A 23,621-nucleotide genomic window follows, 5' to 3' on the forward strand; every position below is an offset into this window, starting at 1 on the left:
GTCAAGGTAACCGTGGACGGAGCCGCCTGACGTGGAGCAGCCGGCGACACGGCTGAGGACACATGGAGGACACCAGCTTCCAGCTGGAGGCCTGCAGAGGCTCCCGCCTGCGTGGAGAAGGAGAAGCTGGGTCTGGCCACCGGAAGGCCCCTTTCGCCTTGAGTTTTCAGCCTCCCGTAATCAGGCCCAATAAGGGTGGGCCTAAGGTGGCCATCCTTCGCGAGGAAGGTAGCAACGGCGACAGGAGATGGCCGCTGCTCGCCGCCGCCGGGTTCGAGCCCTGGGATGTCGCCATGGCTGACCTGGTCAACGGTGACGTGACCCTGGCGGAATTCCGCGGAATTGCGTTCGTGGGGGGGTTCAGCTACAGGGACGTGCTCGACTCCGGGAAGGGGTGGGCGGGGTCGGTCGAGTTCAACCCGGCGGTGCTGGAGCAGTTTAGGAGTTCCGCGCCGCCAGACACATTCTCGCTGGGTGTGCAACGGTGCCAGCTGATGGCGCTGGGCTGGGTGGGGCGAAGGGGTGGCTAGACCGCGTTTGTGAGGAACGAGTCGGGCGGTTCGAGTGTCGGTTCGTGGGGGTGAAGATCCAGCCTTCAAAGGCAATCATGCTGAAGGGGATGGAGGGGAGTAGTTTGGGGGTGTGGGCGGCGCATGGGGAGGGGAAGGCGTACTTTCCGGGGGGAGAGGGGGGGGGAGAGCTGGCGCCGTGAGGTACTGCGACGAGGAGGCGAGAGACAGAGGAGTATCCGCTTAACCCGAACGGTCGCCGGAGGGCGTGGCGGCGTTGTGCTCGGAGGACGGAGGCATCTAGCCATGATGCCTCATCCAGAGAGGTGCTTCATGATGTGGCAATGGCCTTGGTATCCGAAGAATTGGGCCGTGGAAGCTAAGGAGCCCAGCCCATGGCTACGCATGTTCCAGAACGCAAGAGAATGGTGTGGTTGATCAAGTGTCAACCCATCTCTTCTCTTCCTCTCTATCTCTCTCTCTCTCTTCCTCTTTAAAATTGTGTCTCCTCTGTACTCTCTCTCTCTCTACCTTCTTTGGGTTTTTGAATTTATGAATCTGCCTCTGGGATTTTGGGTTTTGCACCTTGCTGTTGATGAGTATTCACCCATTTCTCTCCCCTCTCTCTCTCTTTCTCTCTTCTTACTGGCCTCTTTTCTCTGTACCTCTCTCTCTCTCACCACCATCTTTGGGTTTTAAATTTATGAATCTCCCACTGGGATTTTGGGTTTTGCACCTTGCTGTTGATGAGTATTTACCCATTTCTCTCCCTTTCTCTCTTTCTCTCTTACTCGCTCTCTTTTCTCTGTACTTCTCTCTCTTTCTCTCTACCATCTTTGGGTTTTAAATTTATGAATATCCCACTGATTTTGGGTTTTGCACTTTGCTGTTGATGAGTATTTACCCATTTCTCTCCCACTCTCTCTTTCTCTCTCCTCACTGCCTTTCAGACTCTGTACCTCTCTCTCTCTCTCTATACCTTCTTTGGGTTTTCACATTTATGAACCTTCTTTCGCTTCTTTCACACAGGGATTTGGGGTTTAGCATTTTGATGTTTATGAGTATTTACCCATTTTTTCTCTCTTTCTCTCTCTCCTTACTCATGTCTCTTACTCTGTACCTGTCTTTATTTTTCTCTTGGTTTTTTGTATTTATGAATCTTCCGCTGGGATTTTGGGCTTAAGATTTTGCTTCGAAGGTGTGCTTTCTGATTCTCTCTCTCTCTCTCTGTTTGTTTGTCTGTCTTCGTGGGCTCTGTTTTGTTTTGGGTTTTTGGATTTTCCAATGGGTTTTGCGCTGAGGATTTTGATGCTGATTAAAGTCTCTCTTTGAGCTTTTATATTTAAAACTCTTTTCTTATTTCTCTCTCGATCCGTCTATTTATTTGTCCCTATCTCCGACCTCTCTTCCTTGTTTTTTAATTTTTAAAATAGATTCTTATTTCTCACTTTCTTACAATTCTCTTTCCAATATTTTCCCAGATCTCTCTCTCTGCCTCTGTTCCATATCCTCTGACCTTATATACATGTAAATATTCTCTATTCGCCATTGCATCTCTCTTCGTTGTTTTTTGGGCCTTTATAATTTTTTCTTCTTCCGATATCTACCTGTCCCTTCCTTGCGGTTGGGGATTGTTTTAATCGTGTCAGAGGGGGGAGGTCTTATTTGCAGAATTTATCCCAGAAAAAAAAATGAAAAGGAGAGAACAGTGTGATTGATATATGACCGATCTAATGGACTGATTAAATGGTCCGTTAGATGATCCGATCAATGGAGTTGATAGAACAGTGTGATTGATGATCTGTTGGTCTGTTTTATCTAGTTGAACTTGATCCAATAAGATGTTGCTACTGGGCATGATTAAAAAAGCGAGAGAACGATAGAGAGTGATAGAATAGTAGAAACATATATAAGATCTAATATATCTCAAAAGCATATTTAAACAAATGTTCACTTATTTTCTCATTTTTAAACCGTGAGTGTCCTTCAAGATACACTGATTTCAATATATATTTCATTATCTTTAAAGTCAATAGATAAATCACTTTACGATGAAGTATCTATGAAATTAAAGCTCGGAGATTACGGTTTTCCATGTTTTTAAAACTTTCCTTCACCTTATTCTCTGCTTATTTTCTTTCTTTTCTTTCAATCCTTGTCTTCGATCGTTCAGTTTTCTCAAACTTTTCCTTGATACATAAACTTCAAAGACCAGTAAACAATACTTACTACTTACCATTTAAATATATATTTATTTGTTTCTCTTGATTACTTCTAGCTTTTAGTTCCTTAGATTAGTGCACAAGGCGCATTATAAATTGAGAGGTGATGAATTTTCATAAAAAGACCCAAATAAAGCTTAAATTGGTCAAGATATACAAAGCATAAGATTTTATCGGCTAACATTTTTTGACAACAAACTCAAACCAAGCAGCTACATTACTGTTAAAAAAGGAGTTTTATGTTTTATGATGAATTGACTGGGGAAAAGCGTTGTTTTTATGCAGGAGTCTAAATTAAAATACCTAATATTGGTCTCAATAATACTTGTAACAAATATGATAGAGAAATGTGCTGCTTCAACATTGTTTTGTGAAAAAAGAGAGCCCTTTTGAAGACCCTCATGTGTTTTGGTGTTTGGCTAGCTGTGGACCCACATGGTTATATTCTAGTATTGGCTATCCAATTAAGCATCGGCAGGACTCTGGATTAATATACACATTATGATTATACTCAATATGAAGTCCATTCAAAAGCTTATTTCTTACTTTTTAATACATGAGATGGTTTGAGCTTATTCACATTGTCTAGAATGAGTTGAAATTTTTTACCATTAATTATCAAAGGTTTAAAAAATTTGATTAATATTCCATTAATGATATTTTCATCGTGTCACTAAATTGAACATTTTAAGTCAAAGGCGATAGATTTGTATTATCTTATTCCATATTTTATGCCTCATCTTGATCTAGTAATCTATGACTAATAATTTTAAACTGAATTTTTCTATGCGATATGTATGATATTCAAGTGCCTAATTAATCCTATCTTTGTTTCCTTTTATACCCATACATCTCAACGCGAGAGTTGAGATTGTTGATGATATTACTGGCCACTTTTGTCCTTTTTCTTCAAAGTCAAGGGAAGAGCCTCATATCAGCTGCAAAAATTATGAATTCAATTAATTCATCTCATTTCATGATTATATATTCTAAGTATCATGGAAATGGTGCAGATGACATCACATTCTCTCTCTCTCTCTCTCTATCTCTTGTCTCATGATTTTGTCTTAAATAAAATCTAGAGGAATATATGATGATTTCAAAAGTTTATTCCTATTTCACCAATGTTTCTTCTCAATTCTAGCATTTTACCCCTGTTTTCTCCTCTAGTTTTTAAGCTACCTGCCTTCAGAGAATGCCTGGCAAAATGGCTTAAAATTTACCATCAAACATTTCTTCCCAAAGATAAGAGTGTACGTATTTTCTTAGAGCTATCTTACTTTTTTAATTTTCAAACAAAATAGCAAGTATCAATTGATAATATGATATTTAAACAATGAAATACAAAATCCATTTAATTTCTCAGAGTAAAAAATTCAACTAAAGTACATCATATATGATTATTTAAATAAATAATAAAGATAACTCCAAAATTTTAGAATTCCAGAGATATGGGTTAGATCCTGAATTATTTTTATAATAATAACAAGAATTTAAATATTTAAAAATAAATAAAATACATAAATTTAGAAAATATTTTCTCCCTTAATTCAATAAGGTATATACCTGTACTAGTGTGAGTTGAAAATAAATTGAGCACACATTTGGAAATATATTTTATTTTCTCCACTCAATTTTAATTCCAATAGCAAATGTTCCCAAAATTCAAACACAGGGAAAATGAGAGGTTAAGAAAAAAAAAGAGCGAGCCAAAGAGAGAAATGAAAAGAGGGAGAGAGCGGGAGAGAATCTGTCAGTTTTGTAAGGCTTTCTCTTAAGTTACAAAATTGACAGATTTTGGAGTTATCTTACTCTCTTTCTTACTCTCTTACTCTCTTACTCTCTTACTCTCTTACTCTCTCATTTTGTAACTTACTCTCTCTTTCTCTCTGCCATTCTCTCTCTTACACTCTCTTTCTCTCTCTCTCTCTTGTTCTATCTCGCTCTCTCGCTCCCTCTCACTCTTCAGCTCCGGCAATATTTGTTTGATTAGGTACTACGATATCTTACAATATATTTATTGGTTGCTACGATTTTCATTTTTTAGAAGTGGAATAGACAGTCACCCCACAAGGTGACCACCCCAGTTCATTGGTTGGTATGATCGCACTAGGAAAACCATTTGTCAACAATTTGAAGGAACTCCTCTAGTTAATGGCAACATAATCATTTCAAGCATGCCAAAATTTAGATGCCTTATTAACCGTGGTGTAACTAAATAAAATGCATGATAAACTAGGAAAGTATTTGAAAAAAATTTATAACGGATTTAAAGTATATTTAACAAAGGCATGCATTTGTTTTGTGAAAATTTCTAATAAACGAATGAAAATCCAAACAATTATACAAAAGACCGAATTAATTTTCTAAGCATTTATAAGTGTCAGTTTAAATAAGTTAATTTTTATTATCATTAGGGTATACATGAGAATATGAATTGAGAAAATTAACAAGAATAATAGGTCAATACAAGCTCAATTTAAATTCATATCAGGGAAGAGCTCGAATCATTCCTTAAGAAGCTAAGCATTGCCTACGACTACTGTGCACTTAGGGACTAGATCTTTGCTCACAGAGATATTTCCAAGATCAGACAGAAATTAAAGAATATTATAACTGAAGATGAAAGTGGATATTTGGTCCACAAGATCAACCTAGTCGTGCTTAGATCAATGGTAAAGATATGCTGTGGAAAATGCTGATCAGAATAGCCTAGAAAATATTATAGGAATAATAATAAGAAACAATTCAGCTAAATAAATTCATTTCATTCAGTAAAACTATTACAAAACAGAATAATAAAAAAGAAATTTTGAATAAATTTCACAAAATGGGGAAAATGAAGGCCCATTTGTGTATAAAATCTTGCAGAATACAAAGACTCTAACTACTTCCTGGTGCTCCTGTGATTCCTTTTCCTTCATTGTCTTGCATAATATAACCATTACAAAGCAAATACGAATCAAAATAGATTTTTTATATAAATTTCACATAGTTAGGGAAAATGAGGAAGAAAAACCGATCCCAGTTTTTTGCTTCCCATTCCATTAAATGGCACACAATTAGACACCAATACATTTATAGTCATGTGCTTTCCAGTCTCTAATCACATGCTATTCCTAGTTAGACATGGACGTTCTGTTCCGTTAGTGTGAATTGGTGCGATTATGCTGCTCTGTTCGGATTTGAACAGAACAATGGTGAAAACGAGCAGAACTTCGCACAGACAGCTGAGCGGTTCGCTTTGTGAATTGCGCGATTTTTTTAAGGTTTTTTTTATTAAATTTACTCTTGTTCTCTTTCTTAGAGTCCCAGACTCCCGGTCTCTCTCCGTCGTTCTCGTTCTCAGTGAGCCCCAGACTCCCAGTCTCCCACCTCGTCCTCGTTCTCAGAGTCCCAGACTCCCAGTCTCCTTCTCGTTCTCGTTCTATCGCTCTCTCCATCTCTCTTGGAATCTCTCATCTCGTCCCCGGCTTTGAATCCTGGCGAGAAGACAACCCCCACAGCGAGTTCTCCTTTGTTTCCTACAAAGATCAAGATCCGTGTCTGCAATCCATCTGGGTAATCAGAAATTATCCGAATAGTTCCTTTCAAATCCATCTGCAGGCTTCAATCTCTTGCCTAGCTCGATCTATCCTCCACCGGAGTCTACGGGGTTATTGGCAGCGTGATCGAAAGCTGCGTTAATCTCGAATTCCTCGATCTCTTCGGGAATTCTCTCTCCGGTAGCGTCCCCGACCTCTCTTCTCTAAAGAAATTACAAGCTTTGAATCTCTCCGATAACGCGTTTACGGGTGATTTTCCATGGCGATTTCTGCTTTCCTGCCGTCGTTGTCTTCTCTCGGCCTGGGGACAACCTGCTCAACCCCACCCTCTCCTTCCTGAGGAGCTCTCAACCCTGACGAAGCTCAAGTCTCTCTACCTCTCCAACTGCGGAATCCAGGGTACAATCCTGCCGCGGATCGGCAATCTGACGGTTCTGGAGAGCCTTGAGCTATGGATAATCTTCTCCACGATGAGATCCCGCGAGAAATCAGCAATCTTGAGAAGCTATGGCAGCTGGAGCTGTACAAAATCCTCTCACGGAATGCTTCCCCGGCTTCGGCAAGCTCTTGAATCTCGTCTACTTGGACGCCTCCATGAACAATCTCCAAGGCGATCTCTCCAAGATCAGATACTTGACCAAGCTCGTCTGGCTTCAGCTCTTCCAGAACAACTTCTACAGGCAAGTCCCCCCCGAGCTTGGCAACTTCCGCAACCTCGTCAACCTCTCTCTCTACAGTAATCAACTCACCGTAGCTCTCCCTTCTGATCTGGGCAAGTGGTCGGATTTCGACTTCATTGACGTCTCCACGAACCTTCTCTCCGGGCCAATTCCTCCGCAGATGTGCAAGAACAGCGCCATGACCAGGCTTTTCATGCTGGAGAACAGATTCTCCGGGGAGATTCCCGTGAGCTACGGCTTCTGCGAATCTCTGATCAGATTCCGAGTTAGCAAGAATCTGCTCTCCGTGGAGATTCCTCTGAGAATCTGGGCTCTACCCAGAGTGAACATCATCAATCTCGCCATGAACAACTTCTCGGGAGAAATCGGAGAAGGGATTGGGCAGGGAAAGCTCTGTCACAGCTCTCTATCAACGGGAATTAGTTCTTGGGGAGCTGCCAGCGCCTATCTCCTCGTCTGCCTCTCTCGTCTCCATCGAAGACAGCGATAATCTCCTCTTCGGGGAGATTCCGGCCGCCATCCGAGACCTGAAGAACCTCCAAAGACTCGATCTTCACAGCAGCGGGCTGAAGGGGGAGATTCCTTGTTCGGGTTGTGCGAATTTGTTCAGTTTGTGCGAATTGCTCGGATTGTGCGAATTTGTGCTAATTGTGCGAAATGTTCGAACATCTGTTCTAATATTCGCACATAAAGATAATAGGACAACGAACAGACCCTTGTGCGGTTCGTTTGTGCGAATTTTTTGTTCGTTTTAAACGAACAGAACAGAATGACCATGTCTATTCCTAGTCTTCAACTGTTTAGCCGGATCAGAACCAGGCAGGGGGTAATGAAGAATTCAATATATACCCATGGCAACATCACCTATGTTATCAACCAATAGGAACTACTATAACTATAGACTAATAAAAACCTGACATGTATGCTACACTCTCTATGATGAACATACGGCAAGGATTAAACATAGACATGATAAATATAGCAGTAGTGATTCAGTCCAGATAAGCAATTATAATTTTATCGATTAGATCGGTTCATACGAAAGAAACTAACCGTTATGTATTTTCTTGTTCTCTACAAATACAAATGAGTTTATACATTAAATCTTGCAGAATACAACGAGTCTAACTACTTCTTGGTGCTCCCTTATCTCCTTCCCCTTCCATGTCTCTATCATTCTTCAAGCTACTGTCTTCAGGATTTCTCAGAGGGGAGTCTCCTTCGCCTAATCTAGCATTTGGGATTGTTCGTTCCAAAAAACACAAAAAAATGGACGCGATCGGATCAGAAACTGGTTTGCAAGTTTCAAAAGACACAAAAATGATAGAGGCATTGGTTGAAGCTTTCCACCAACAAATGAGCTTGGAAGAAAAGAGAAAGGAAAAAGATATAGCCCATCGGAGAGTTCTTCTGACAAGCATGCGAGGCACCACTCAGGTCGGTTTCCGGTTTCCATAGGAGGTATCTGATATAAATCCACCTCGTAATCTCAAAATGTTAGTGTAGTTACATAAGAGTTAACCTCCGATAAACTATAGGCAGTTGACGCCCATTCAAGATTTGAGGGAGTGAAGCAGAACAACATAGAGCTGTTATATACCTAAAAATTCATGCCCACGGAAATGTAGAGCATCAAAATTTTCTCTCTGTCTTTCTTTCTCTCTACCTATCTGTATTCGAATTTTTCTTCTATATGTGTGTATCTCTCGCTCTTTATCTGTTTTTTATTTCTCTTTTATCCATCTGTATCAACCTTGCTCACTGGCTATCTCTGTATCGTTCTCTCTCCCTCTCTCTCTCTCTCTCTCTCTCTCTCTATTTCTTCTCCATCTCGCTCGTTCACTCTCCATCTCTGCTCTCTCACCCTCTCTCTCTCTCTCTCTCTCTCTACCTCGCTCGCTGCTCGCTCCCCTGCACGCATGCTTATTCTATCTAACTCTCTATCTTAATGCCAAATATTTCCACTTATCAATACACCGTTTCTGAATTGGTCGCTGAATCTGCGGGTTGCGTTAAGTCCTTGGATAGCCACTGATTACGAGCAATCCAAAGGCGGAGAGAGAACATCGGAGTAAAACTAAACGCTTTTCTACCGAGACACAAGCTCTTCCGTTGCGCTACATATAGCTATTAAATCAGTCGACAAAGAACATCGGCTGTACTCACATACTAAGTTATTTTTTTCTCTAAGGTGGAATGGAGAAACCATAGAGCTGCGGAATTTGCGCCAAGAGTTTCAAGAGCGCGATGGGCTTGCGCGGGCACATGAGATGCCACACGAAGATGGAGAGGGAGAAACTGAAGAGAGATACATTGATAGAACGCCAACTGCGAACTTGATCATTATTTCTTCTTGGTAAAATCAGACTTGGAAAGGCAAAGAATGAGAAGCCCGCGCAACGAAGTTAGGGATGAATGTATCGCTGCTCTGTCCGATGCATATTCTTTTACAGAGGGAACTGGAGAAAATGAACATGATATGGGCCAGTCTACGTCCCGAGTAACTCTAGAGACCAAGCGCCGGAAAGCAAATAAAAATTAGGCAGTGAATGAACGTCCCTAAGCAGACGACGAGGATATTTGCAGGGAAAGGAGTCGGGCAAGAACTCAAAGGCATTGCTCTTCTCTTTGTACTTCCAATTCTTCTTACTGTATTGAATATCATTGATAAAACATATGTTAAAATTTACGTAAGAAGAGATGATGTGGTTTTGTATAGTCTCATCTCGGTAGACTAGAGTTGGCTTTATGCGTTTAAATGGTCTCAATCTCTCTCTCTCTCTCTCTCTCTCTCTCTTTTGTCTCTCTCTCTCTCTTTTGTCTCTCTCTCTCTCTCTCTCTCTCGGTCTGTCTTTTATTCTTCCAATCTCTCTCCCTCTTTCTCTCTCTCTCTTTCTGTCTGCATCTGTCTGTCTCACTCTCTCGCGCTCTATGTCTCTTCTCACTCCTGTCTCTGTCTCTTTATTTCTCTCTCTGTCTCTGTCTCTTTCTCCCTCTCTGTCGCTTGCTGTCCTATCTCATTCGCTTTGCTTGATCTTGGACAGCAAGGTGCAAACTCCAGAACTGCAGTCGGGGTTTTTCTCTAACCCGAGAACTCTTTCTCTCTCTCTCTCTCTCTCTCTGTCTTGCTCTCGCTCTCATTCTCTCCGTGTCTCAATCTATTTGTCTATCCCGTTCGCTCTTTCTCTTTCTGTCCCTTCCTCTCTTTCTCTTTCTCTCACACTTTCTTTCTCTCTTTCTCTATGTCCTTCCGCTCTCTCTCGCTCTTTTTCTCGCTTTCTCTCTCTGTCACTTCCTCTCTATCTTCCGAGCTCTTTCTCTCTCTTTCTCTCTGTCCCTTTCGCTCTCTATTTCTTTCCTCCTCTCTTTCTCTTCTGTCCATTTCTCTCTCTCTCTCTCTCTCTCTTGCGCGCTCTTTCTCTCTCTCTCTTTCTATTTCTGTCCCTTCCTCTCACTTGCTCTTTCTTTCTCGCTCCTGTCCTCTGTCTATATCTTCCTCTTTCCTATCCTTCTCTCCTTCTCTGTTTCCTCTTTTCTGTATATCCTTCTCTCTTTCTCTCTCTTTCTCTTCGTCTCAATTTCTCTCACTCCTTCTTGCTTTCTCTCTCTCATTCTCTTTTTATCTCTTTCTTTCCTCTCGCCGTGTCTCCTCTCCTCTTTTTCTCTCTGCCTCCTAGGTAACGCTCTGTTCAACTCTCCTCTCCTCTCATTTCTTTCTCTTCCTCTCTTTCTCTCCATCTCCTCTATCTCTTCGCCTCTCTTTCTCTCCATCGCCTCTCTCTCTCTCTAACTCTCTCTTTGTCTCCTGTTGAAACTCGTTGAAGAAAACAACGACCCAAGATGCTACATTAGAAATGCAAATCAAGTCAGATGAGATAAATGTGTCGGTGTATAGAGACAGATAACAAGAACCACTTTATGTCATGACGTGCTGTCAACATCCAAGGCTCTCGGTGCAAGGCACTGGCTTCTCGTGTGGTGCAGCATAGCAACTCCTTCTACTCCCAAGCCAAGGGAGTGACCAACAAGGAGTGATGAAGACAAACCAAGGGAGAGAGAGAGGAGAAGAGAGGGAGAGACAAGAAGAATGAACAGAAAACTCAGATGCATTGCCTTTGAGAACAGGTTTGCCTCTATATATAGGGGGCCAATTACATGTTCAGGAATGTGAAAGGTATGGAATATGAAAAGCCATGAGCCTTTTCATATTCCCCAAAACAAGCCTTTTCATCTTCCCCACAAAGAGACAAGAGGGAGGGTTCAACCTTTTCATATCCCCTCCTTTATTGGGGCTTGACCAATCAACACCACCCACACCTCCTCTCCACATGCTCGTAATGGGGGGGGGGCGCAGAAACTCCACCACTCCCTCTCCACTCTCCCTCTAACTCTCTATTTGTCTCCCTCTCCTTTTTTTCCTCTCTCTTTTGTCTCCTCTCCTCTTTCTCCTATCTTCTTTCTCTCTCTCTCTCCTCTTTCTCCCTTTTCTCTCTCTCTCTTTTCCCTCTCTCTTTGTCTCTCTCTCTCTCTCTCTTCTTTCTCTCCCTCTCCTCTTGTTCGCTTTTCTCTCTTTCTCTCTCTCTCTTTGTCTCCATCTTCTCTTTCTCTCCCTCTCCCTCTCTCCCTCTCTCTTTCTCTTCCTCTTGCCTCTTCTCTCCTTCCCTCCCTCTCTTTCTCTCCTCTTCCCCCTCCTCCTCCCTCCCTCTCCCCTCTCTTTCTCTGTGCCTCCTTCTCTTCATCTCTCTTATCTCTCTCCTATCCCATTGTCTCCATTTCCTTATGCTCTCTCCCTCTCTTCTCTCTTTCTCTGTTTACCCTATCCCCCTGTCTTCCACCCTATCCCCTGTCTCCTTCTCTTTTCTTGCTGTCTCCCTCTCTCCTCTCTCTCTCCCACTCTACTTCTCGCTCCCTCTTTTTGTATATCCTCCCTCTCTCTCCCACTCTCCCTCTCCTCTCTATCTCTCTCTTTCTCACCCTTATCTCTTCCTCTCTCTCTCTCTCTCTCTCTTTCCCTCTCCTTCTCTCCTCTCACTGAGCCTCTCTCCTCTCTCTCCCTCTCTCTCTCTTTCTCTCTTTTCTTCTTCTCGCTTTCTCTCTTTCCCTATCTCCTCTTATTTCATTCTCTCTCTCCTCTCGTCTCTCTCTCCATCTGCTCCTCTCTTTCTCCATCTCCTCCTCTCTCTACCACTATGCATTTCTCCCACTCTATCTTCCTCTCCCCTCTCTCTCTCTCTCTCTCTCTCCTCTCCTTCTCTATCTCCGCCCTCTCTATCCACCACTCTGGATTTCTACCTCTCTCTCTCTCTCTCCCTCCCCTTCTCCTCTTTCCCTCTCTCCTCTCTCTTTATCTCACCATCTGTCCTTCTCTCGATTTCTATCTCCTTCTCTCCTTCACTCCCTCTTCCCCTGTCTCATTTTCTCCCTCTTTCCATCTGTTTCTCTTCCTCTCTAACTCTCTCTCTCCCCCTCCGTCTCTCCATCTCTCCTTCTTTCCCTCTCTCTCAGTCGCTTCACCCTTTCTCTCTCTCTCTCCTCTCCGTATCTCCATGCCTTCCTCAATCCGCCTCTATCTCTTTCTCTCATTGTCTTTCGTTCTCTCTCTGCTCTATCTATGGGTCCACTTATTTGAGTAGATATAACCATATCTCACAATATATTGATTGGTTGCTATGAGTCTGTGACTTTTATTTTTGAGAACTGGAATGGACAGTCCCCCAGAAACGCAGTGACCACTCCTGTCTATTGGTTGCTATGATTGTGCTGAGAAAATATTTTTGAAAAATTTGTAGGAACTTCCCTCTTGTTAATGGCAATATGATCACTTGGAAAAGACAAACTTTAGATGCCTTATTAATATAAAAAGGAAACTTGTTCAAATAAATAGTTTTGAATGCCAAAATACAAACACATAAGATTTATAACCAAGGTGTAACGGAATAAAGGCACGATAAACTATAAAATTATTTGGAAACATTATATAATTTCTTTAAAATATATTTAATAAAGGTACGCATTTATTTTTGTGAGAAGTTTCTAAATAAATGAATTCAAATATGAAAAGATATAAAACTTGGATCAAATTAATTTTCAAAGCATGCATAAATGACCTTTACATAATTTAATGTTTTTAGTAATTTTGGGAATACTTGACAATATGAATTCAGATAAATAAGCAAGAATAATAGGTCAATACAAGCTGAATTGACATCCATACTACGGAAGAGGTTGAATCATTCATTATGTAGCTAAGAATTGGCTGTGAGTACTGTGCACTAAGGGACTAGATCTTTGGTCACACAAATATTTTCAAGATCAGAAAATTATAGAATCTTGTGAATGAAAATGATATTTTGTTCATAGATCCACACATGGGCGTTTTGATAAATGGTAAAGATATGTGGTGGAGAATGCTGATCAGACTAGCATGAAACATAAAATCCTATAAGAATAAAAATACAAAATTAGAGTAAAGAATTTCATTTCATGAAATAAACTATTTACCAAAAACAAAACGAAAGACATTTTGAATAAAATTCACAACGTTAGGGAAAACGGCAGACTCACCGGTCCCAGCTTTTCGCTCCCCATTCCATTCATTGGACACACCATTAGACACCAATGAGTTTCTATTTATGTGCTTCCCAGTCTCTAATCATATGCTATTCCTCTTCTTCGACTATTCAGTTGGATCAGAATCAGGCAGAAGGAATGAAGAATTCAGTTCAGAGACATGGCGACATCACCTATGTCATCAACCAATAAGAACTACTATACCTATAGAAAAGTAAAAACCTGACAATTACCCAATATTACCAATGAGAACTAGACACCCAGGATTCAATATAGGACTACAGATAGACGGTTACGGTTAAAAAGTTACAGGATAAATTTAGCAGTAATCATCCCGTCTAGATAAGAAATTACAATGGTCACACTATAGTAACTAATCACATGCATTTCTTTATTGTCTACTAATACAAACGAATTTTTCCATGAAATCTTCCCTAGTACAATGACTCTAACTATTTCTTGGCGCTCTCTTATCTCCTCCACCTTCCCTATCTTCATTCTTCTTGTCACTATCTTCAATATTTCTCATAAGGGAGTCTCCTCTTAACCTAGAATTTGGGATTGTTCTCAGAAGCCTGTGGAAAATGGACACGATGGGAACCGGATTGGTCTGCAAGTTCCAAAACCACAAGACAAAATGATAGAGCCCTTGGTTCACCCTGGTGTTTTGGGACCGGTCACTGTAATATTTGCCTTCCTTCGATAACGCCTAGGCAGTTGATGCCAGGACACATAAGAATGGATGTCTTTTCAAAATTGAGAGAATGTACAGCACAACAAGGAGCTTTTATATACGTAAATGCATTCCCCCGGACAAATCGCCTATCAAAATTCTCTCACTGTCTTTACTTCTCTCTATCTATCTGTATATGTACTTCTTTCTCTCACACACACATATAAATACATATATACATAAATATATCTATCTTGTACAATCACTCTCGCTCTCTTTATCTATATATGTTTCTCTCGCCTCTCTCTCTCTGTCTCTCTCTCGATCTCTCGCTCTCTTTATCTATCTATGTTTCTATCGCGCTCTCTCTCTCTCTCTCTCCTTTATATATTCCTCTCTCTTTATCTATCTGTATATGTGTCTCTCTCTCTCTCTCTTATATCTATCTCTCTCTCTACCTCTCTCTTTTAATGCAGGAATCTAAATTAAAATACCCAATATTTGTCTCAATAATACTCATTACAAATATGATAGAGAGATGTGCTGCTTTAACATTTCTTTTGTGAAAACGAGAGCACTTTTGAAGACCTCATGTGTTTTGGTGTTTGGCTAGCCGTGGACCCCATGGTGATATTGTAGTATTGGTTGTCCAAATAAGCATCAAGTGGACTCTGGATTAATATGCACATTATGATTATACTCAGTATGAAACCAATTCAAAAGCTTATCTACTCTAGGCTGAAAAGATATGAGATTATTAACATTCTTTAGGATGAGTTGAATAGTTTTACCTTTAATTATCAAAGCAATAAACAATTTGTTTAATTTTCAATTAAAGAAATTTTCATCGTACCACTAAATTTAACATTTTTAGTCGAAGGCGATAGATTTGTATTATCTCATTCCATATTTTATGCCTCATCTTGATCTAGTAATCTACGTCTAAAAATTTGCAAACCCAATTTTTCTATGCGATATGTATGATATTCAAATGCCTAATTTACCCCATCGGCGTTTCCTTTTATAGCAACACAGCTCAGCACAAGAGTTGAGATTGCTGATGACATTGGTAGCCATTTTTATCCTTTTTCTTCGAAGTGAAGGGAAGAGCCTCATATCAGCTGCAGAAAAAATATGAATTCAATTAATTCATCACATTTCATGATTATATATTCTAGGTATCATGGAAATGGTGCAGATGACCTAACCTTCTCTCTCTCTCTCTCTCTATCTCTTCTATCGCGATTTTGTCTTAAATATATTTCAGATGAATAGATGATGATTTCAAAAATTAATTCCTCTTTAAACTATTTTTTCTTCTCAATTCTAGTGTTTTACCCTTGTTGTCTCCTCTAGTATTCAAGCTACCTGCCTTCAAAGAATGCCCGGAAAAATGGCTTAAAATTTACCGTCAAAAGTTTCTTCCCAAAGCGAAGAGTGCACGTATTTTCTAAGAGCTTTCTCACTATATTAATAAAGATAACTCCAAAAGTTTAGAATTCCAGAGATATGGGTAAAATCCTGAATTATTTTTATAATAATACCAAGAATTTTAAAATTTTTTAAAAAATATAATTTCAAAAGGAGGAAAATATTTCCTTCCTTAATTCAATGAGGCATTTATACCTGCACTAGTGCGAGTTGAAAATAAATTGTGCAAACGTTTGGAAATATATTTTATTTTTCCCACTCAATTTTAATTCAAATAGCTAATGTTTCAAAAAATTGACAGATTCAAGCACAGGGAAAACGAGAGGATAAAATAAAAAAAAGGAGCGAGCGAAAGAGAGAAAGGAAAAGAGGGAGAGAGAGGGAGAGAATCTGTCAATTTCGTATCTCCTTCTCTTAAGTTACAAAATTGACAAATTTTGGAGTTATCTTACTCTCTTACTTTCTTACTCTCTCATTTTGTAACTTAGTCTCTCTTTCTCGTTTTCTCTCTTACTCTCTCTCGTTCTAACTAGTTCTCTATCTCTCATTCTCTATCTCGGGCTATATTTTTATTTGATTAGGTACTACGATATCATACAATATATTTATTGGTTGCTACGATTTTCATTTTTTAGAAGTGGAATAGACAGTCACCCAACAAAGCGGTGACCACCCCAGTTCATTTCTTGGTATGATTGTACTGAGAACAAAACTTGTTAACAATTTGAAGGAAGTTCCTCCTGTTAATGGCAATATAATCATTTCAAACATACCAAAATTTGGATGCCTTATTAACAAAAAGGTAAATATCTCCAAATAAATGGATTTGAGTGCCAAAATACAAACAAATTTGATTTTTAAACGTGGTGTAACAAAAAAGGAGGCATGATAAACTAGGAAAGTACTTGGAAAATTTTATAATGCATTTAAAATATATTTAACCAAGATATGCATTTGTTTTGTGAAAATTTCTAATAAACGAATGAAAATGTGAACAATCATAAAAAAGGACCAAATTAAAATTGTGAGCGTTTATAAATGACAGTTTACATAAGTGAATTTTTATTATTGTTAAGGAATACTTGAGAAAATGAATTAAGAAGAATAATAGGTCAATACAAGCTGAATTTATATTCATATCAAGGAAGAGCTTGAATCATTCATTAAGAAGCTAAGCATTGCCTACTAGTACTGTGCACTAAGGGACTAGATATTTGGTCACAGAGAAATTTCAAAGATCAGACAGAAACTAAAGAATATTATAACTGAAGATGAAAGTGGATATTTGGTCAACGAGATCAACCCATTCGTGCTCAGATCAATGGTAAAGATATGCTGTGGAGAATGCTGATCAGACTAGCCTAGAAAATATTATAAGAATAATAATGATAAACAAGTCAGCTAGATAATTCATTTCATTCAATAAAACTATTACGAAATAAAGAAATAAGAAAGACGTTTTGAATAACTTTCACAACAATGGGTAAAATAAAGTCCCATTTGTGTATAAAATATTGCAGAATACAAAGACACTAACTACATCTTGGTGCCCTTTTATCTCCTTCTCCTTCACTGTCTTGCAGAATATAACTATTAGAAAGCAAATACTAATCGGAAAATATTTTTCTATAAATTTCACATAGTTAGGTAATGTGGAAGAAAACTGATCCCAGTTTTTCGTTTCCCATTCCATTAAATGGCACATCATTAGACACCAACACGTTTATAGTCATGTGCTTTCTAGTCTCTAATCACATGCTATTCCTAGTCTTCGACTCTTTAGCTGGATCAGAAACAGGCAGAGGGTAATGAAAATTCAATATTTAGCCATGACCACATAACCTATGTCATCAACGGCAAGGAACTACTATAGCTATAGACTAATAAAATTCTGACATGTACCCTACACTCTCTATGAGAATTAGACGGCCAGGATTAAACGAAGACAGGATAAATATAGCAGTAATGATTAAGTGAAGATACACAATTATAATTTTAAAGATTAGATCGGTTGATACTATAGAAACTAACCGTTTTGTATATTCTTATTATCTACAAATACAAACGAGTTCATACATTGAATCTTGCAGAATACAACGACTCTAACTACTTCTTGGTGCTCCCTTATCTCCTTCCCCTTCCATGTCTCTATCATTCTTCAAGCTTCTGTCTTCAAGATTTCTCAGCGGGGAGTCTCCTTCGCCTAATCTGGCAGTTGCGATTGTTCGCCCCGGAACCTGCGAGAAATGGACGCGATCGGTGTCCAGAACTGGTTTGCAAGTTCCAAAAAACACAAAAATGATAGAGGCATTGGTTCAAGCCTTCCAACGGTGAATGAGCCTGGAAGAAAACAGAAAGGGAAAAGAGATAGTCCATTGAAGAATTCTTCTGCCAAGCATGCGAGGCAGGAGGAATCGAAGCCAAAATCATCGTTCGAATCGCCACTCAGGTCTGTTCCCGTTTTCCATATAAATCCACCTCGTAATCTCAAAATGTTAGTGTAGTTACATAAGAGTTAACCTCCGATAAACTATAGGCAGTTGATGCCTATTCAAGATTTGAGGGAGTGAAGCAGAACAAGGGGCTTTTATACACCTAAAAATTCATTCCCAAGGACATGTAGACCATCAAAATTTTCTCTCTCTGTCTTTCTTTCTCTTTATCTATCTGTGTTTTAACACTTCTTCTATATGTGTGTATCTCTCGCTCTTTATCTGGTTTTTATTTCTTTTTTACTCATGTGGATCAACCTTGCTCACTCGCTATCTCTGTTTCGTTCTCTCTCCCTTTATCTCTCTCTCTGTCTCTATCTATTTCTCTGTATCTATCTCTCCCTCTATCTCTCTCTCTATTTCTCCTTCCCTCATTCCTTCGCTCTCCGTCTCTCTCTCTCTCTCTCTCTCTCTCTATCTCTCTCTTTCTCTTTCTCTCTCTCTCTCTCTCTCTCTACCACGCTCGCTCGCTCGCTCTCCGTCACGCATGCTTATTCTATCGAAGTCTCCATCTTAATGCCAAATATTTCCATTTATCTACACACCATTTCTGAATTGGTCGTTGCAATCCTCGGGGGTGCGTTAAGTCCGAGGATAGCCATTGATTACGAGCAATCCAAAGGCGGAGAGAGAACATCGGAGTAAAAATCAAACGCTTTTCTACCGAGACGCAAGCCCTTCCGTTGCGCTATATATAGCGATTAAATCAGTCGACAAAGAACATCGGCTGTACTCACAGACTAACAGATTTTCTTTCTCGAAGGTGCAATGGATAAAGCACAGAGCTGCGGAATTTGCACCAAGTCTTTCAAGAGCGTGATGGGATTGCGCGGGCACCTGAGATGCCACACGAAGGAGGAGAGGGAGAAACTGAAGCGAAATACATTCCTACAATGCCAACTGCGAGAACTTGATAATTATTTCTCCATAGTGAGATCAAACTTGGAAAGGCAAAGAATGAGAAGCGCGCGCACCGAAGTTAGGGATGAGTGTGTCGCTGCTCTGTCCGATGCACATTCTTTTACGGAGGGACCTCGAGAAAATGAAGCTGATATGGGTGAATCTACATCCCGAGTAACTCCAGCGATCAAGCGTCGGAAAGCAAATAAAAATTAGTCAATGAATGAACGTCCCTGAGCAGAAGACGAAGATATCTGCAGGGAAAGATGGAGGCGGGCAGGAATTCAAAGGCATTACTCTTCTCTTTGTACTTCCAATTCTTCTTACTGTATTGAATATCTTTGATAAAACATTTGTTAAAGTTAATGTAAGAAGTTTTGATGTGGTTTTTCATAGTCTCATCTCCGCAGAGAAGAGTTGGCTTTATGCGTTTTAAATGGTCTCGATCTCTCTCTCTCTCTCTCTCTTTCCGTCTCTCTCTCTCTCTCTCTCTCTCTCTCTTTCTCTCTCTCTCTCTCTCTCTCTCTCTCTCTGGTTCCGTCTCTTTCCCTCTATGTCTCTCCTCACTCTTGTCTCTGTCTCTTTCTTTCTCTCTCTGTTTCTGCCTCTTTCTCCCTCTCTCTCTCTCTCTCGCTCTTGCTCTCATTCCGGCTCCTGTCCTCTGTCTCTATTTATGTATATCCATCTATTTCTCTATCCGTTCGCTCTTTCCCTTTCTGTCTCTCTCTCTCTCTCTTTCTCTCGCTTTTTCTTTCTCTCTTTCTCTATCTGTCCCGCTCTCTCTCTCTCGCGCTCTTTCTTTCTCCCTTTCTCTCGCTGTCACTTCCTCCCTATCTTCCTAGCTCTTTATCTCTCTTTCTCTCTCTGTCCCTTTCTCTCTCTATCTCTTTACTCCTCTCTTTCTCTTCTGTCCCTTTCTCTCGCGCTCTTCTTTCTCTCTTTCTCTTTCTGTCCCTTCCCCTCTCTCGCTCTTTTTTTCCCGCTCCTGTCCACTGTCTGTATTTTCCTCTCTCCTATCCTTCTCTCCTTCTCTGTTTCCTCTTCTCTGTATCTCCATCTCTCTTTCTCTCTTTCTCTCTTTCTCTCTCTCTCCTTCTCAATTTCTCTTTCTCCTTCTCGCTTTCTCTCTCTCTCTCTCCTTCTTTTTTTTTCTCTCTCTCTCCCTCTCTCCGTGTCTCCTCTCGTCTTTTTCTCTCCTCCGAGGTAACGCTCTGTTCAACTATCACTCTCCTCTCCTATCCTCACTCTCTCTTCCACTCTTTCTCTCCATCTCCTCTCTTTGTCTCCTCTCTCTCTCTCTATAATTCTCTGTTTGCCTCCTCTCCTTTCTCTCTCTCTAACTCTCTCTTTGTCTCCTCTCTCTCTCTCTAACTCTCTCTTTGTCTCCTCTCTTCTTTCTCCTCATCTCTTCTTTCTCCCTCTCAATTTTTGTCTCCTCTCTTCTTTCTCCATCTCTCTTTTTGTCTCCCTATCACTTTTTGTCTCCCTCTCTTCTCTCTCTCTCTCTCTCTCCCCTCTTTCTTTCTTCTCTCTCTCTTTCCCTCTCTCTTTGTCTCTCTCCTCTTCCCCTTCCCCTCCTCTTCCCGCCTTTTCTCTCTTTCTCCCTCTCTCTTTGTCTCCCTCTTCTCTTCCTCCCTCTCCTCTCTATTTCTCTCTATCCTTCTCTCTTTCTCCCCCTCTCCCTCTCTCCCTATCTCTTTCTCTCCTTCACTCCCTCTCTATTTCCCTCTCTTTCTCTCCTCTCGCTCCTCAGCCTCTCTCCCTCTCTCCTCTCTTTCTCTGTGTCTCCTTCTCTTCTTCTCCCTTTATCTCTCTCCCTATACCCTTGTCTCCCTGTCCTTTCTTGTTGTCTCCTCTTCTCTCTCTCCCTCGTGATCAGGCCCAATAAGGACGGGCCCAAGGCGGCCATCCTGCACGAGGACGGCAGCAACAGCAACAGCTACAGGAAGATGCCCGCCGCTTTTGCTACCACTGGGTTCGAGCCTTGGGATGTCGCCATGGCTGACCTGGTCAACGGTGACGTGACCCTCGCAAAATTCTGTGGAATTGCGTTCGTGGGGGGGTTAGCTACGAGGATGTGCTCGACTTCGGGAAGGGGTGGGCGGGGTCGATCGAGTTCAACCCGGCGGTGCTGAAGCAGTTTAGGAGTTTCGAGCCAGCCGACACGCTCGCTGGGGGTTTGCAACGGGTGCCAGCTGATGGCGCTGCTGGGCTGGGTGGAGTCAAACAGAATGATGGCCACTCAAGTGGAAGTGTACGGACGCCAGAAAGCCTTAACGCCGACAAGACACGGAGGCTTCCAGAAGAACGTACGGATGACGCCAACGACGATAAAGTGACACCTCGTCAGTATCAGACACAACATTCTCCAGTGTGTGTCGCACTCTCCCAAGATGACTGAAGACGGCAACGTCGACCTGGCGACTGCACTGACATGCGCCATCATGACAAGCAGCATGGTGGCTGGCACAGTGACTGATGCAGCATTTAATGCGCCACCGCTCTAATCCCCTTTAAATACTTGAACATTTTGATCATTTAGTTCACGGGATTTTGTTCTTATCCCTTTCTTCCTCTCTCGACTTCACTCTCTCTTCGCAAATCCTTCTATTCTTAACAGGTGGGAGGCGGCGGGGAACGAGTCGGGCGGTTCAATTGTCGGTTCGTGGGGTGAAGATCCAGCCTTCAAGGCGATCATGTTGAAGGGGATGGAGGGTAGTAGTTTGGGTGTGTGGGCGGCGCACGGAAGGAAGGCTCATGTAATACGATGTCAGCCGGATCGACGGCACGACACGTCACAAAAAGGCTCGACAAAGATATTTAATGCCAATGAATTATCCGATGTGAGAAAACTCTAACGAGCAATAAGGACGGTCCGACTAAGGTGAATAATACAATACGCTCTCGAATAGACGAATAGTTCAGGTAGACTCTAGATGACCTCAAATTCACGAGCAAATCTACGACGGAGAGGCATTTTACGGCCTGTCGGAGTTAAACCCTTGACACTAGCAATCTAATCGCCAATCACAAGAAATCCCTACCTCTCGACAATGGTGGTTATCCTATCCAATCTTTATCAATAAGGTCGGTAGAGGAAAAGATAGCGGACGACGGCACTGTAAGAAGTAATAATACTGAATAAAAAGGGGAATTCAAAGGTAGAACCTGGAATTCGGCCCTGAAGATTTCTGTCGAGGACGATGCGGTCGATGACAACCGATATGATTGGTAGCAATCGGACGGCGTTGATCAACGTTTGGCGCAGCCGAGATCTTGCAACAGCGCCGTAGGGCGCCAACAACCGGGGCGCGCAAGCAGAGCTGGGTGCAGCCAAAAGGCAGCGGGGCCTACGTGAGCGCGCGGGCACGCCGTTGGCACGGACGCACGGGCAGGGTTGGCGCAGCAGCGGGTTTGTGCGAACCGGTACGCCGATGGTACGGGCACACGGGCACAGCTTGGCGCAACCACGGCAGCGTGGCTTGCGCGAGCGCAGGGACGGCGCTGGCTGGGCTGCGCGCTGGCTTGACGCTGGCGGCGCGGCGGCGCGCAGCCAAGGCAGCGCGTCAACAAGGACAGGCAGGCGGGCTGAGGTGACCGGCGGGCGCAAATCAGCCTGAGCGCGCAGCAGGACGCAGCGTGGCTGAACAAAGGCACAGCCGGACGAAGGCATGGGCGGGACTGGGCACGGTTGAAGGCGGGGCGACGAGGCTGAGGGCTGCGTGGTTGGCGAGCAGCGATTCATGTCGATGGAGAGGCGGAGGGTCAAATTCCAAGGCTTCTTTGCGTGGTTCTTGATGAATAACCACCAAGAAGACCAATTCTTGAAAATTACTCCGCCAAGAAACAACGAATCTTGAACTATTGTCGAGCGAACGTGACACGGAGGGATCTCAACGTGTAACGGCTTGACGATGATGGAACACGATCTCCACGATCTACACTACAATGTCTAACTATATCTCTCAAGAACAAAAAAGGAAAGAAAGGAACAAGAACATTCAGATTTTGAAATTTCTCAAGTCTGTCCCTCCCTTAGGCATACCATCCCCTTATATAGGAGGATGGGTGCCAAGAGATCATCCATAGAGGAGGAAACCATCGTGAGACGAGGTCCTCCTCTTTACAATCATTTCAAATGTAAAACGAAAACATGGACGAGGCCCAAAACAATGGCCCAATCCAATTGTTCAGAAAAATTACAACTAAATCAAATAATGAAGAAAACTTACAAATCGTCATGCCGAATACTTGAACTGGTCGCGGACATCAGCACGAGCGGCTTGGTGTGGTCAGGCTCGCCTTGTGTCGGTGCGGTGCAATGGTCCCCATCAAAGGCGATTTTCCGGGGGGAGAGGGCGCGGGAGAGCTGGCACTGGTGAGGTACTACGATGAGGAGGGAGGAGAGACAGAGGAGTATCCATTTAACCTGAAAGGGTCACCGGAGGACGTCGCGGTGCTGTGTTCGGAGGACAGGAGGCATCTAGCCATGATGCCTCATCCAGAGAGGTGCTTCATGATGTGGCAATTGCCATGGTATCTAAAGAATTGGGCCGTGGAGGCTAAGGAGCCCAGCCCATGGCTACGCATTTTCCAGAA

General features: G+C 42.0%; 1 pseudogene; it reads left to right on the forward strand.

The window, feature by feature from the left end:
• Positions 1-62: 62 nt before the first annotated feature.
• LOC144710570 (putative phosphoribosylformylglycinamidine synthase, chloroplastic/mitochondrial pseudogene) lies at positions 63-530 on the forward strand (annotated as a pseudogene).
• Positions 531-23,621: the final 23,091 nt, after the last annotated feature.

The sequence above is a fragment of the Wolffia australiana genome, chromosome 12 (genome assembly GCF_029677425.1).
Source record: "Wolffia australiana isolate 7733 chromosome 12, ASM2967742v1".
NCBI lineage: Eukaryota > Viridiplantae > Streptophyta > Magnoliopsida > Alismatales > Araceae > Wolffia > Wolffia australiana.